At 44.8% G+C, this 14,331-nt stretch overlaps 1 long non-coding RNA gene across 1 annotated transcript in view; it reads right to left on the bottom strand.

Moving 5' to 3' along the window:
* Positions 1 to 14,331, bottom strand: part of LOC107316106 — a 62,148-nt gene that overhangs the window by 18,333 nt on the left and 29,484 nt on the right. The window contains exon 6 of the long non-coding RNA XR_004307692.1: positions 772 to 899. This is a non-coding gene — a long non-coding RNA (uncharacterized LOC107316106). The remainder of the gene's footprint in view (positions 1 to 771; positions 900 to 14,331) is intronic.

The following is a 14,331-nucleotide window of genomic DNA, read 5'->3' as shown; positions in this document are numbered from 1 at the left end:
GGCGTAGATATAAGACATGTTCTGTAAAGATGGCACAAGAACTTGGTGGCAGAGCCACCTTTCCTTGCACCTATTTCTCAGTGTTTTACCTCCAAGATCTTCCCTCTTACCAGAGGTCTGTGAAGCCAAAGGCAGTTAGAGAGGGAGGATCTGTTAGCACAGACATACCAGGATATTCAAACAGAAGCTAGAAATCCTTTGTGGATGTGCTATCTCTGGAATGGGACTATGTCTGAGCCCACAGCCCCCCAGAATAGGCAGTCTACTGGGATCCGTGCTCCAGAGCTGTTATACTGCCTGTTCTTCTACAGCAAAGATACTCTAACCTGCCCATTCCATAGCTACAGACAGCCTTCACATCACTGTGGCTGTTTCTCCCCACTCTCCTCCACTTTTATGTCATGCTGGTGAAAAACACTGTGTGGATTGTCCTGTACTTACCCATATGCTAGAGTGATGAAATCTCTCCTCACCTTGCTGGCCAGCACACCTGCACCAGGATGTATTGGGACCAGTTCGAGGGCTTGGGGAGAGGGGGAGGGCGAGGGGAGGGGTGTGCAGTTTATTTTGTCTCTCAGCCAAAAATGCAGAGAAGAGCCTGCCAAGTAGAGGAGGTCAGGGAACCTCGTCTAACCGGCTCTGCAGTGATGCCGCATTTGGAACCCATGGACCAGCACTGCTGATGCAAGTCCAGGGCTGGCTTCCCTCTTGCCAGACTGATCTAGTTTTGCATTGCTAACATTCGTGCTGCATTTGCATTCAGTAACATACCATAGAGTCTTTGCTTTTCGTTTTTTGTATGGTTGGCTCCTGTGCCCACCATAGGAGCTGCTCTGTGTCCGCATTGTGAAAGCAGTGTGCAGGAGGCAGAGCGATACCAGGCAGATCAGTGCAGGATCCTGTAAATACAGACCACATAGGAATGAACATTCACAAAAGGTGCCAAATTCATGTATTATGGACAACTTTAACTGACCCTGCAACAATGGAATACTTCAAGGTCAATTTTTGGATAGAATTTAAATAGCTACACAGAATAGATACACAAAATACCCGCATACCTGTAGATACATACATGCATAGCTGGAGGTGCTTCTGTTCATTGCAGGGAGTTGGACTGGATGACCTTTAATGGTCCCTTCCAACTCAAACGATTTTACACACAAAAATAAAACCCACCAGAAATGAATGTTTCCTGATCTTTGAGAGGGATAGCCTATAAATATCTTTTAGGAGTCATGAAAGCATTCAGTGAAGACATCAATTTATAATTATCCCTCAAACTTACCACAAAATGACTACAGCCTTTTTTTTTTTTTTTCTTTTTTTCCCTTGAAAAACAATAGGAAACAAACTGGTTTATCTTACTATACCTGCCATAAATACCTCTATGGCAAGGTAATTGCTAAGTACATTGTGTTGAACAATTTGCTACTTTGTTAGGGGAACATTTGTCATGGCCTTTGGAGATGGCAGAAGAAAACTCCTCCGTGACCTTTGGAAAATTGAATCTGGCATTGCTTAGAAGTCAAAGTTGATAAGCTTGTTTTTAAGCTTCAGAAGCATTTCCCATGCCTCCTGAAAAAGATGCAACTTGCACATCCACTGAACTGAAGCCAAGACAGCTTATTCCCGCCCTTTTACAACCATAGAACAGTTTGGGTTGGAAGGGACATGAAAGCCCATCTAGTTCCAACCCCTGCCATGGGCTGGTTGCCACCCACCAGCTCAGCTGCCCAGGGATCCATCCAACTTCTCCTTGAGCTTCTAGGGATGTGGCACCCACAGCTCTCAGGGCCTCACAAGGGCAGAGCAGAGGGGGATGATCCCCTCCCTCTCTCTGCTGCCATCCCTCTGTTGATGCAGTCCGGGATACTGCTGGCCTTCAGAGCTGCAAGAGCACACTGCTGGCTCATATCCATCCTTCCATCTACCAGGACTCCCCCCAAGCCCTTCTCTGCAGGGCTGCTCTCTCTGAGTTCTCCCAGCCTATAGGCACGTCTGGGCATTCAATGCTCTGTGCCTACATAGCTCCCAGGGCAGGTGACTGGCTGCAGCACTGCAGGGTTCTGTGCTATTGTACAGCCCTGCACTCAGCCTCACAGGACACAACACCGTGGGCTGCCTGTACTGGAGAGATCGTGAGCTCGATTGTGTGATACAAACAAAAGGAGAGCCATTATCAGACACTGCTTTGCCAGGCTGCACAAAGAGCCGCCTCTGCAGATTGCACAATGCCCTCGGATGTTCCCAGCAGTGCCACGGGGCTGGCGCTAGGACAGAGAGGAAACCGGATCTCCTCCCTCCTTCCCTCCCAGCATGGGAAAGCTCAGGAGAGCTGTTGTGTAGGCAAAAAGCCCTCACTTATCTCCTGGGAAAGAGCCACACCGCTTGGGAGCTCCCATGACACACAGTGCTATGGTAGGGGATCAGAGGAGTATGGTGTGGGCTGTGGACGCATAAAAAACTTGGCAGTTATAGAGTTAAAAACTGCAGAAGAGTTTTAAACTCAAGGCTGTAGGGAAGGAAGAAATGTGGAAGAATGCTCCATTTGGCTGAAGCTTTCAAATCTCTGTTAAAAAAAAGATAGAACGAGGGCAGTGGAGTGGAAAACAGAGAAGGTCCAATTAAGTAAGCCCCTTCAGTAAGTACGTAAGCAAGCCCTATGTGTTGCTCTATCCGTATGCATTTCAGAAGGTGTGACACAGCCACTCTTCTTTCAGGCCTTTACTTACATGCCTCCTTTTTTGTGGAGATAGAGAATCTACAGGAAGAGGATAAATGATACTTGAGTTCGTCCCATCTGGCAGCCAGGATCCGTTGTAAGATGTAGCTAGGAACAAATCTCTTCTTGTCATAAGAATATGTCAAATTCAGTGTTTACCTTTAAAAAAGGGAACCACATGAAAGTGAGGAAATTCACTGAAGTGAGCAGCTAGAAGCTGTAAAGCACTTGTAGATGTTGTAATGCTGCTTGAAGATGCTGTACAGCAGGCTCAGTGTCAGATAAAACATTCAAAGGAAGAGGTTAGCTAATGTGATTAAAGCATACAATACTTCAAGGTCGTAATAAGAATTTCTTCCAAAAAACAAGGTGTTAAGGAAGATGGAAAATGACATGAAACCTGACAAAGTGGTTATGAAATTGATAATAAAGCACAAGGAAATTAAGAACAACTTGCTAGGGGCATCATACTGAATGATGAGCATTTTTCAAGCAGGAGGCTGCTGGAGAGATGGTGGGGTTCAGGGATGTAGGTGCAGTTGTATGTATAAATAAGGCCATCACAAGAAATAAGAATTAGTTCTTTCTGTTGGTGTTCCTGTAGGAACTTCCACACTGCATTACTCTATAAGAGGAGTGGTCATAGTGCATGGTTTCACTACAGCATCAGCTGCACGAGGCTGAGGCCACTGTGAATTGTTTTCCTTATTCCCTTCCTTGCCCCCTTCCATGTGTCAGCACCAGTAAGGTTTCCTCACCATGCTGTGCCTGGGCAGCACTCTGCAGCCATTTATGGGTTGTGTGCTTCAGGCTCAAAGCAGCTGGATGCTGTCAGCCCTCTGGGATGACTCATGGAAGCTGGCACAGGCTGGTATTCTTTACCTGATACAAAACTGACACAAAGCAAAACATTCACTCTTCGTGCCTCATTGAACTCCTATATAAATTAAGATAATGAGCACCTCAGGAGGTTGCCTCAAAAATTAACTGATACAGCCAAAGCTTTGAGATTCTTGGATGCACATGCAAATTATTTAAACAGCTTTTAAGCAGTTCTCTTTTAAATGTGAAACAGACACTGTTACGTCAAGGTCCTTTCAATTGGATATGCGACCAAGATGAAAGCGAGGGTCTGGAACTGATCATCTTCAAAGTGGAAGCACCTGGGGCAGCTGCTCAGTGTGGATGCCAATCGCCAAACAGGCACTGGAAATGCAAAACATTCCAGCTGGTGATTTGTTAAATCAACCATTTTTATCTGAGCTGAATCAGGCTGCGAATCAATACAGCACGGACATCCTGTGGCAGAGAGAACCACCGCAGTTACTTCAAGTAAGAGAGATATGACTTTCGTATGCCCCTCCTCAACATTTCTGCTTATTCCATAATTAAGCCATTTAAAAATCTTTGTTTCCCCTTCAAACATCTCCCACAAGCACATACATTTAGCCATGCAGCAGCAGGTCTTGGATCCAGAAGCAGTTTTTTATGACCATTTCTAGTTTTCAAAGGTAGCTCTAACAAACTTGGAACCATGTTGCCTTTACCCAAGAACAGTGTTCTCTGAAAGCAAGCACAGCCTGCAATGCAAATAGACAGCTTTCACAATACTAATCAAAATGTGCTAACACTAATCAAAACAAAATTAAATTAAGATAACAAGCCTTTGAAGATCTCCTTTTTTTCTTAAATTGATTTAGAATTTCCTTGTCACATGGATCTTTCAAACTGAACATTCAAGTGTTCCTATTCTTCCAAAAGCATGAGGGTGGTCTATCTAAGGGCACTGCAGATTTCTTAGAGTAGAAAGCCTCTCTCCTCTCTGTCCCAGCTGAGCTCCTGAACTGCAGGCGGAGGGCAGGCAAGGTCAGTGTTCAGATTCTTCTTGGCAAAGCTGGAAATCTTGGTAAATGCTTTGGATGCACAGGGTACTTTGCTCCGTATATCCCTACTTGAAATATCACTCGATCCACTCATGCCATATGGTCAAACAAACAAGCTTAAGGTTTAGGCTGTTGTTTCTTTAACTCAGACCTTAGGTCACCAACCATTAGGCTCTTGGCACTTTGAAGCTCACACATGTAATTAAATCCAGTTAAATAAAAACTAAAATCCATCTTGCTTCTATACCATCCTGACTGCTGACATGAAATAAGCCAGTGTCATCTTTGCACTTTCCTGTACTGCGCAGAGATTGAGCCATCCCATTTCTCACACTGGAATTAATGTGACCGTCAGCTAACCAAACCTCTTGACTTCCATAGCACATCCAACTATCCCATTTCCAAATACTCTAGCCACTTTCATTACTGTTCTTACTACAGTCTCAAATCAGCCTAACAGACTCAAATGCCTCTGTGCCCATCACATCTCTGTGACAAACAGTTGCTCTTTTGCCAGTGGTGCATACAGAGAGCTCAGGGCAGAGAGCAGAATATGCATCTCACTCACTTCCAGCTCTTCAGAGCACCCAGCACCCAACCCAAATCACTGCACCAAATTCCTTTCCCATTTTCCCTTTACTAAAAAGTAGGGGCCAAATCCCACTGACACCTACTGGCATCCTAGCACAGACTTCACAGCCCTACTGACTTCAGCAAAGTCTGCTCAAAGCTCTCTGTTCCTGCCAGCCTTCCTGCGCTCCTGGACTTCACAGGGTAACTGTTAAAGACAGAAATAAATCCTTTGTTTACTCTGGAAACCAAAGAACTGCTTTAACCTTTGGCTAAAAACAGGTGCATTTTCCTATCAGGTTCATGAGTCAGTCATCCCAGCACAGAGCAGTGAGCTTGGAAAGCCCAGAGCTTGCTGGAAAACAGGAAAGAATGACTTTTTAATTGAATGGTGGCAAATGTCATCATCCGGTTTTCCTGGGTGGCTTTTTTCTTTTTAAGTCATGTTAAATCATTGGTTCAACACAGCTCAGGCCTGTTCCTTACATGTTCCTCTGCTGTGTGGTATTTCAGCATCATGTCCACTTTGGGATGGAAAACGTTGCTGTTGTTGGACTTCAAGGTAACACCATGTGTAACATGGGGCTGCTTCTCACATACCACATGGACAGGAGCAACCAAGGAATATATAAAAGGTGACCTTCAGAAGTGACTTCTTTTGGATGAATTAAATGAACATATATGCTTCAATACCTTCCCTCTCCAATCTTAACACTAGAAATTCAGGTCTGATTGCCCTGTTTTTCCACAACCAAAGACTTACAACAGCATCCCAAGGAGCTGCTCTGAGGATATTTCCCTACTGCACAGTTAACTCATGTTCTGACTCTACCTGAAATCAGCATTCTTGTAATACACATAGGAGAAACCTCTGACCAAGGTGTGCTCCCAGACCAGACCATCTTGCCCAGTTGCCTGTAGAGATCAGGTAGGACTGGACCCCGCCTGTTTTGCTCTATAACACAGAACTGAAAATTAAACAACATACAAACCACCCATTTTGTCAGTTTTTCAGTGCACCTGCTCTAGTTCTCCTGTAACAACCAGGTGGCTGGGAAAGAATTCTGTACTTCTGAATGCAAGACAAGAGTGGCTCCCTGGCCAGAAATAACACTAATAAGGTCTCAGAAGTGTGATGTTTTTGCTAGCGCCTCACTAGGTTAGGGGTTTCTGAAATAAGGAGAGCTATCATATCCTCAAGCAGCAGGGACATTCAGAGGAGGTCTCTGCATGTCTTTGCTCTCCAAGAAGATCAGTGAATGAACAGTGAGAAAAGTCCTGGCATTCTTGGCACTCAAATTAAAGTGGGTGAATGTATCTTCAGCATAATGGAAGACGACATACTTAAATCCCTCTCAAGAGAGCTACAGATAAGAGCAACCATTAAGTATCCCCACTTTACCAAAACCAGTCTTCAATGGCTTTCCACTTTAAAAATATTTGTGGTTAATGTGATAAAACAGTTCCTGTCCATCTCCACTCCATTTATCCCACCTCACCCTACTTTGGGTCACACTGAATACCATCAGCACCACTTAGAAAAACTACTAAGTCAATTACCCATCTCCGTTAACTTATTCCAACTGCACATTCAGCTGGTTGGGTAAGATGCATCCCTCCAGATGATGATTGAATGGCAGCTTCCCATTCCTGTGGGCATGGTTTGGAGGTGCCACACAGCTTTCTTGCCACCCAAGCCCACTCCAGGACAAAAGAAGGAGGCCAAGGGACTGCAGAGCCACGTCCTTTGTGGGACAGATGCAAGAAGGATAATGAGATAGATACAATACCTGTACATGAGAAGGGGTCATGTTAATCAGGCTTTTTATGAGTCTTAGAGGTCTACAGAAAGGGCGCCAGAGTCACAGCAAGAGACACTTAGGGGTCCACACACCTACTTGGTTAAGTCAGGAGTTAACAGCAACAAGGAAGAAACATCTACACCTTGCTGAGAAATGTTTTAAAAACCCAAACCCCACTGCTGTTAACCTCAACTCCAGTAGCGAGTGAAAGAGAAATGGTGGTGGAACTGTGCTACTACTGAAAATACCTCCATCTCAGTAAGGATTAATTCAAGGCTTCCCAATTCTCCTCCATGCTTCTGAGTCCTATGGAATTAGTCCACCTTTAGGGCAGCCATGCACACATATGCATTGTTATTTCTGGTTTTCTGCTCAGAGACCAGTTTCCTCAGAAGTCAGCTCAGCCTGCTCAGAGTCCAATTTACTCCAGACACCATAAATAGATGTGAGAATCCACTTCTGCTTTCACCATTGCTGTTTAACCAGCACGATCCCTCCTAACAACAGAGAAAACAGACTGGTCAAAAAAGGGTGTAAAGCAAACTTTCTGCACTGCCAACATTGCAGATTGAAAGCTCTGGAGAATGGGAAGGTGATATTTCTGTATGCTTTCACAGCACAGAGGGAAAGGAGGTCAATAAAACAGGAAAATGTACCCTGCAGCTGCCATGGTACCAGTCCTACAACGCACATCTTTCTGGGTCACCCAATAACAGCACAGTATCGATAAATGAGAGCTAAGAATAGGATGGACAACGAGTGGAGAAAGCAATGACAACAAAGGGAAAGCTGAATGGGGAGGAGACAGGGACTGATGAACACGAGAAAATTAGGAGCCTGCAGTTAGCCCTGGTTGTGCACTGAGCAGGTGGGGGAAAAAAGAAAAATCCCTTGTGCATTCCCAAAACAGCCACCAGCTGATCTGGTCCTGAGGTGACTAATAACTATTTGACACTTTGTGGTTTTACTGGAAAGTTCATTTATTTTGCTTTATTTTTCCCAGCATAAAGAGGCTCCCTTCCCTTGCTGAGTTCCAGAGAAATAAAGAGGAAACTCAAGTAACAGTTCACTTCAAAGCCACAGATGTCACGGTGATGCTCATGGGAGGAGAGTGGGGAATTTCATTCGGTCTGCACTAAAACATCCCAACTCAATCACACTCACATCTGGAACCTCAAACACATCCTGCAGCAAAGGGGCCTAAGAGCAGAGAATCGCAGTCCGGTCTTTAGCAAAACATAAGCAAAACATAACATGAGCTGGGTTTTGTTGTACTGTGCTCTTCCTCAACTTCTTGTGGCACTTGGGGACATGGTTTGTGGGTATGGTGGTGATGGGTTCACAGTTACCCTGTGTGATCTTAGTAGTCTTTTCTCACCTTGATGATTCTATGATTCTAATTAGCCTTCCTGGTTTGACTTATATTTCCCTTGTCTCTGGCTGAAACCCATTACACCTGCTCTCCAGGTTCATAAGAGCACTGTCAGCCTCCACAAACTCCTGTATTCCTCCTCCAAGACCAGCTCTTGCATCACCTCACCCCACAGCAGCCCAAAGGTGTCAGTTAGGGAACCACCTGGGGCACTCACATGATGCCATCAAAAAGCCAATGTGCAAAGTCCGTGTCCCTTCCTCACACAGCCTTCTTGGCACTTATTCCTACAATTCCCATTTTGCTGGAAGGGAGGAGCAGGAAAATAAACATGACCTGTACGTCTCCAGGACATGCTTGCAGCCCAGAAGCTCCTTCTGTCAAATTAGCAAAAGAAACCGGCAGAAAGGAACCTGTTCTTCCAGCTCTGCCCATCACCTGATGACAGGAGCAATCGATTCCAAATGCAAATAAAAATGTTACGAAATGAATAAGAGTCTGTTGTCCTTGAAAAAGGTTTGCAACCAGAGAGCAGTGCTTCCCCCTCCCCCTTTTCTTAGTAAGAAGTTCTGAAAACAGAAATAAATATCAGCTGAATCACCCGGAGGTGCTTAGTCTGCAAGTTTCTCAATACAATAGTGGGGGCAGAGATTTTCAGAAGCTGGAGTTAAGTAGAAGAAAAGGGATAGAACCACGACAGCCCCTTCTTCCTCCCATTTTCTCAGCATCCTTACTTACACTATCAGCAGAGATACAGAAACGTCACAGAGGCAATTCAGGAAGCTCAGAAATGTTAACTTTTGTTCCTATTAAGTTCACATTTTCAAACATGAATCTTATCAAATGGGATGTGGAAATTTTGTCTTTTTTCCTTAAAACAAACAAGGGAACCACCCACAAAACACAACACCACAATTCACGGCTTCAAAACGAGCATTTCATGTAAACCCAATTCCCAGTTCTGTGAAGTTGCTGCTGAGAAAAGCTCTAACTCACAAGGAACTCGATTATAACATTTTCAGGCCCGAAGTTCTCAGGACTCACACTGATTTGGGGAATTTACATTCTCTCCTCCCCAACACCACTTCCTACCTCACTACAGCAAGTCAGTCCTGCCTTCAACACTGATGGTATTGAGTAGGCAGGGAAGGAGAACCTATCCTGATACTTTACGGCTTTGTCCTCGGTCACAAAGACCAGATGGACAATTTCAAGGAGAGTGATTTTTATGTTTGAATGGAAAACATGCAGAACAAGTGAGCACAAAAGCCAACATCCTGCACTGCAGATCCCTCCTACGGCAATCCTCAGAGCCAGAGCACTAAAAGCATCCCTGCCCCTCCAGACCCCTCGGAGAGGGAAACACTTGTAACACTGCAGAGCTCCATAGAAAGGCGTTGCATAGTTAAATGCACCAAGTTCATAAACCAGCTTCTTCCTTCACAGAGGCTACAGGGTGGGTGAACAGCAAAAAGCAGAGCTCTGCTAGTAGATATGCAGCCAACCCTTCTTCTCTTGCACAAGGTCTCACGTGTGCACATACTTGGTGTGCAAATAAGACAGTGCAAGATTATTTGCATTCAGTCATTACCTCTTACTGCATGGCTATAACAGAAAATAAATATTTCTACAAGCATATTTCACTCCACTCTCCAGTATTTCTGCCCATCCTTTTGCTCTGACTTAAACAATTATTTCTACACTTATACAATCCTGATACTAACAGACTCACCTATACAGATTAAACCATTGCAAAGAGATTACCTTCAGTTAATCCTCATTGTCCTATAGAAACAAATTAGAGCAGCATACGAAATGGATACAAGTCAACTCAACCTCTGTGTCTGAAGCCTCTGTTGCCTTAATGAGTATCTTCTCATTTATTCCCTTTCCAAAACTCAAACAGGACACCCAGACCTATATAACCCTTTGCAGTTTGTGCCCATAACACAACACAAAGAAGTTAATTAACAATCAGTTTATACTAATAGATTGCTACGTGCTTTCTGAGTATACTTGAAGGATGTAGGCATAGCAGCATCTCTTGTGTTTGCTTGAAAAATAATAATAATAAGCAGATTTCATCCTGTAAGACTTCTGTTAGTCTGGAAGTAAACAGTCTCCCTCTGTGGCACCACCCACCAACTCCACTTTCCAGTGAGAGAAAACGAAAGGGTTAATTTCTCTGTCTCTGGTTAACCTTTCCAGGCTATTTAGTTTCCTTTCCGACTCCATCCCATCAGAGGCATGTGAGGTGAAGGATAGAATTACAGACTGGGCATATTTCCTGTACTTAGTGGGTGGATAGAGCACAACTTCCGCACTAATAATGTCAAGGTAATTAGGACATCCTGCAAAACCTGTAACAGGGAAGAAATAACCATTGTTTATTGTCAGTTCTGCTGCTGAGGTGGTGGGCTCCTCACTACTCTTGTCTTTCATTTTGAACTCATCTCTAATTTAAATACAGTTGGGCCAAGTCCAGGAGCCCTGGGAGACTCCCACTACAGCCCTACATTAAAATCTAGTCTGTATTGAGCAATCACCGGAGAAGAACAAACCACACCTGTAGACCTGAGTATATGTGATATTAAATAGCAATTCAAACTGAGATAAAAACTGGCAAGTTTAGTTCACCTGATTATGTACATGTGCATCCTTTAATAGAATATGAATTCTTTGGAAATGACACACAGGGGTCATCATTGTCCAGTTCCTGGCTTCAGAAAAAACCACCCCCCAAAAAATAAAACTGTGTTTGAGAGTATTGCCTAAACTTCTTTATCTATGGCAGCTTGGGACCACGACCACCACCCCACCCAACCCACCCCTAACATGCTTTTGTACCATTCCTTTGGATCCTATTGCTGGTCACCAGGAAAAAGTGCAAAGACCTTTGCATCACACAGTACAAAGATATGAAGTAAGAGATTTTTTTAATTTCATCCCTCCAAAAAGGATTGCAGGTACCAAAGCCAACCCTTGTCCTCCATCTAGGTACCTCATTCCCAAAGCTTCAGAATGCAATCTGCTCCTGGAGATCAAAGGCCTTCCAGCTTACCTTAAATTCACCAAACAGCTCAACTTCTGCTTTTGAATCACAGGGACATCTACCAATGGAAGAGATCCTAAATACAGCACACAAGGGATGCTGCTCTCTCTCTGAAACACCTACTCTGCCTTTAGAATATTCAGCAGTAGCTTTACACCAAAGACTACTCACCAAAACTCAGGCATTTTGGAGTTTGCAGCACAACCTTCACTCAACCACCCAGCTACAACTGAAGTGAGAAACACCAGTTGCAAGCAGGCAAGCTCAGGTGCAGCTGACCTGCTATTCCTCCCAGCCCAGTCTTAAGGCCAGATGCCATTACTGACACCTGTATCCACTTCTCATTCAAACACCTGAGCCACCAGGCTGCAGGAATGTGTCTGTGGACCAGTGGTTTATTAGGATGACATGGTCTCAACAAGGTGGTTAAGAAGTATGTTTTGCACACTGTCTGCTTCCACAAAAGAGACCCCAGCCTAGTGGCTGGGTGCTAGAAACCCTCAAAAAGGGCTCTCCACACTCTGCATCCCAGAGAAAAGCCCCAGGGGAAAGCAGCACTGACCTCCGAGTGGTGTCTTTGGGTCAGGGAGCCCAGCAGCCCCTTGAGGCTCTGTGGGCAACACAGCAGGGTAGGATTTAAATCATTCTGCTCAGCATTTTCTACTGCCTCCCTTTGAAAGTTTCTCTCTTTGACAGGCTTCCATTAATGTTATTCAGGGCCTGGAGCTCTTCCTCTGCCCTTTGGGAAGTCAGACTTTGGGTGAGAATAACAAGATCTTCTTGTGGGACAGGGAACGTAGCCAGAAGAAAAGCAGACAAGTTTTGGATACCTGAAGAATTTTAGCTCTTTTTCAGATCTCCATTTCACAAGATTTTTAGCAGCAGACAACTGACCCTGCAGGTTTCTTATGAACTGTTTCTCATCTCACTAAAAATATACCCAAGATGATAGGATTGCTTGGGTGCGTCTTTGGGAACCCGCCCCAGCCCAGGTGTCCACATTTACACAAGGGGACGAATGGGAAATGAGACAACCATGAGACCATCTGCAAGTCCCTGTCTCTCAGAAATGATCGTCACTTGGCTGTTCTGGCTGCAGCCGTTACAGCCTGCGCTTGCAGGCAGATGCCAGCACAGCCCGTCCCTTATCACAGGAAGCGGCTACGTGGTCAGATGCAGACAGTCATATGGCAGCTCAGCCGTGCCGGAGAGCTGCTGGGTTCCTGAAGCCATTTAGATGCATTAGCAAGGAGCATCTCGGCAGCATTTAAGCCTTGGCAAGGAACGTGACTGCGCAGGCATACCCTTGACTGGGGCCATGGTTACTAATTCATGTCCATGCTGCCCAGCCAAACGGGCCTTATGTCCATTACGGAATACAGATAATGATCTGTTAAATCATTGCTCTTTCCTTTTGTAAGATTTCCTGTCTGCTGGGTGCTGATGTTTGTAAGCTCTGCAAGGAAAGCAGCATTGATTTTTCCTCAGGTGGAGGATTTCAGGATGCCGCGTGCCTCCTGTTTACTCTGCCAAACACTTCTCTGAGAGCCGTGGATTTGCACACATCGTAAGCACAGCCTGCATCAATATCCTGAGGGGAACTGTGATTCTTAATTAACCACAGAGTCCTTCTAAAGGTGTCTCAATTAAACTTGTACATCGGGGCATCAGTGTGCTGGGAAATTTCCCATTCCTCTCACATGGAACAAGCTGTTGCCATCTGCAAAAGATATTGACGGTAATTCTGAGTCTAAATTGATAAGTGTGCTGCTGCTGGGCTTGTGGAGAGGGCTACCTGTTATACAAGCCTTTTCCAAAGGGGCTTGTGTATAATGAGGTCCTGCACTTGCTTTTCAGAGCTGCCGGTTTTTCTCACTGCACTTGTGATCATCATCAAAATCAGACCGTGCATTTCAGATGGGAGGAAGAAGAAGGGAAAGTGGATCTCGAGTCCTGAAATAATTAAAGATGACTCTGAAAGAGTTTTAAAAAAAAAAAAGAAAAAAAAAAAGATGAGATTGTGAAAATAAGTAACAGCAAAAGTCAACACAGAATTGCAAGCAATCAGAAGATAATGGTGGTCTGTAACAGTGCTTTTCACCCTGCGACATGACATTGGCGTCGAAAGTCTGGTCTACACCTAGAATTTGCTAGCATAATTATACTGCTAAAAACACCAGTGTAGCTCTGTTTGGACACACTTATTTCAAAATAAGAACATTCATATGGGGTGGAAATACTGGTGTAACATAAGGTATAATTATAGTGGTAAACTTCCCCGTGCAGACAAACCCTAAGGAAAAAAAGTTTGTCTTCTCCATTGTGTGCACTGATTTTAGAAGCCACCTCTGACCCACAGTCTAAAGAAGAAGCACGCCCACCCCAAGGACAGGTCCCACTGCCTGCGTGCTTCTCTATTTGCCAGTTTCGAAACAAAAAGCTGAATCTTACAGGAAAACTCACCTTTCCACAAAAGTCTGGAAGGAGGAGGTTTATGGCCAAAGTGACTAAGTGACAGTAATGCCTTTGGTCTAGCTCACTGCTTCCTCTTTGCAGCTCTAACGTGGGAACAAAGCTGTGGGATAACTGGGGGTGGGAGATACAGGCATGGTTGGTCTGGGCAGCGCCTTTCCCTCAAAGAGAGAGAATTCCACACACAGTGCAGCCTGTGCTCCCAGCCCTCTGGAGGAGTGAGGGCCGGAAGAGGTTAATGATTGACCCTAACCCGCTGCCTGAGAGTGGGCTGAATTGGGGCTGAGGCAGCAGAAATTCCTGCTGATGGGACCAAAGGGGTCACCTAGTGATAGACTTCAGCTCTATGCACACTCTGAAGAATGTCCCTGCTGACAATGTTGCTCAGGCCACTGAAAAGGTAGAGATGTCATTGGGCTGCTCTGCTGCAGGACTTTTCAGACACTTTTCCACTG

Source organism: Coturnix japonica, chromosome 6 (assembly GCF_001577835.2).
Source record: "Coturnix japonica isolate 7356 chromosome 6, Coturnix japonica 2.1, whole genome shotgun sequence".
Taxonomy (NCBI): domain Eukaryota; kingdom Metazoa; phylum Chordata; class Aves; order Galliformes; family Phasianidae; genus Coturnix; species Coturnix japonica.
This window is presented reverse-complemented; position numbering and strand designations above follow the sequence as displayed.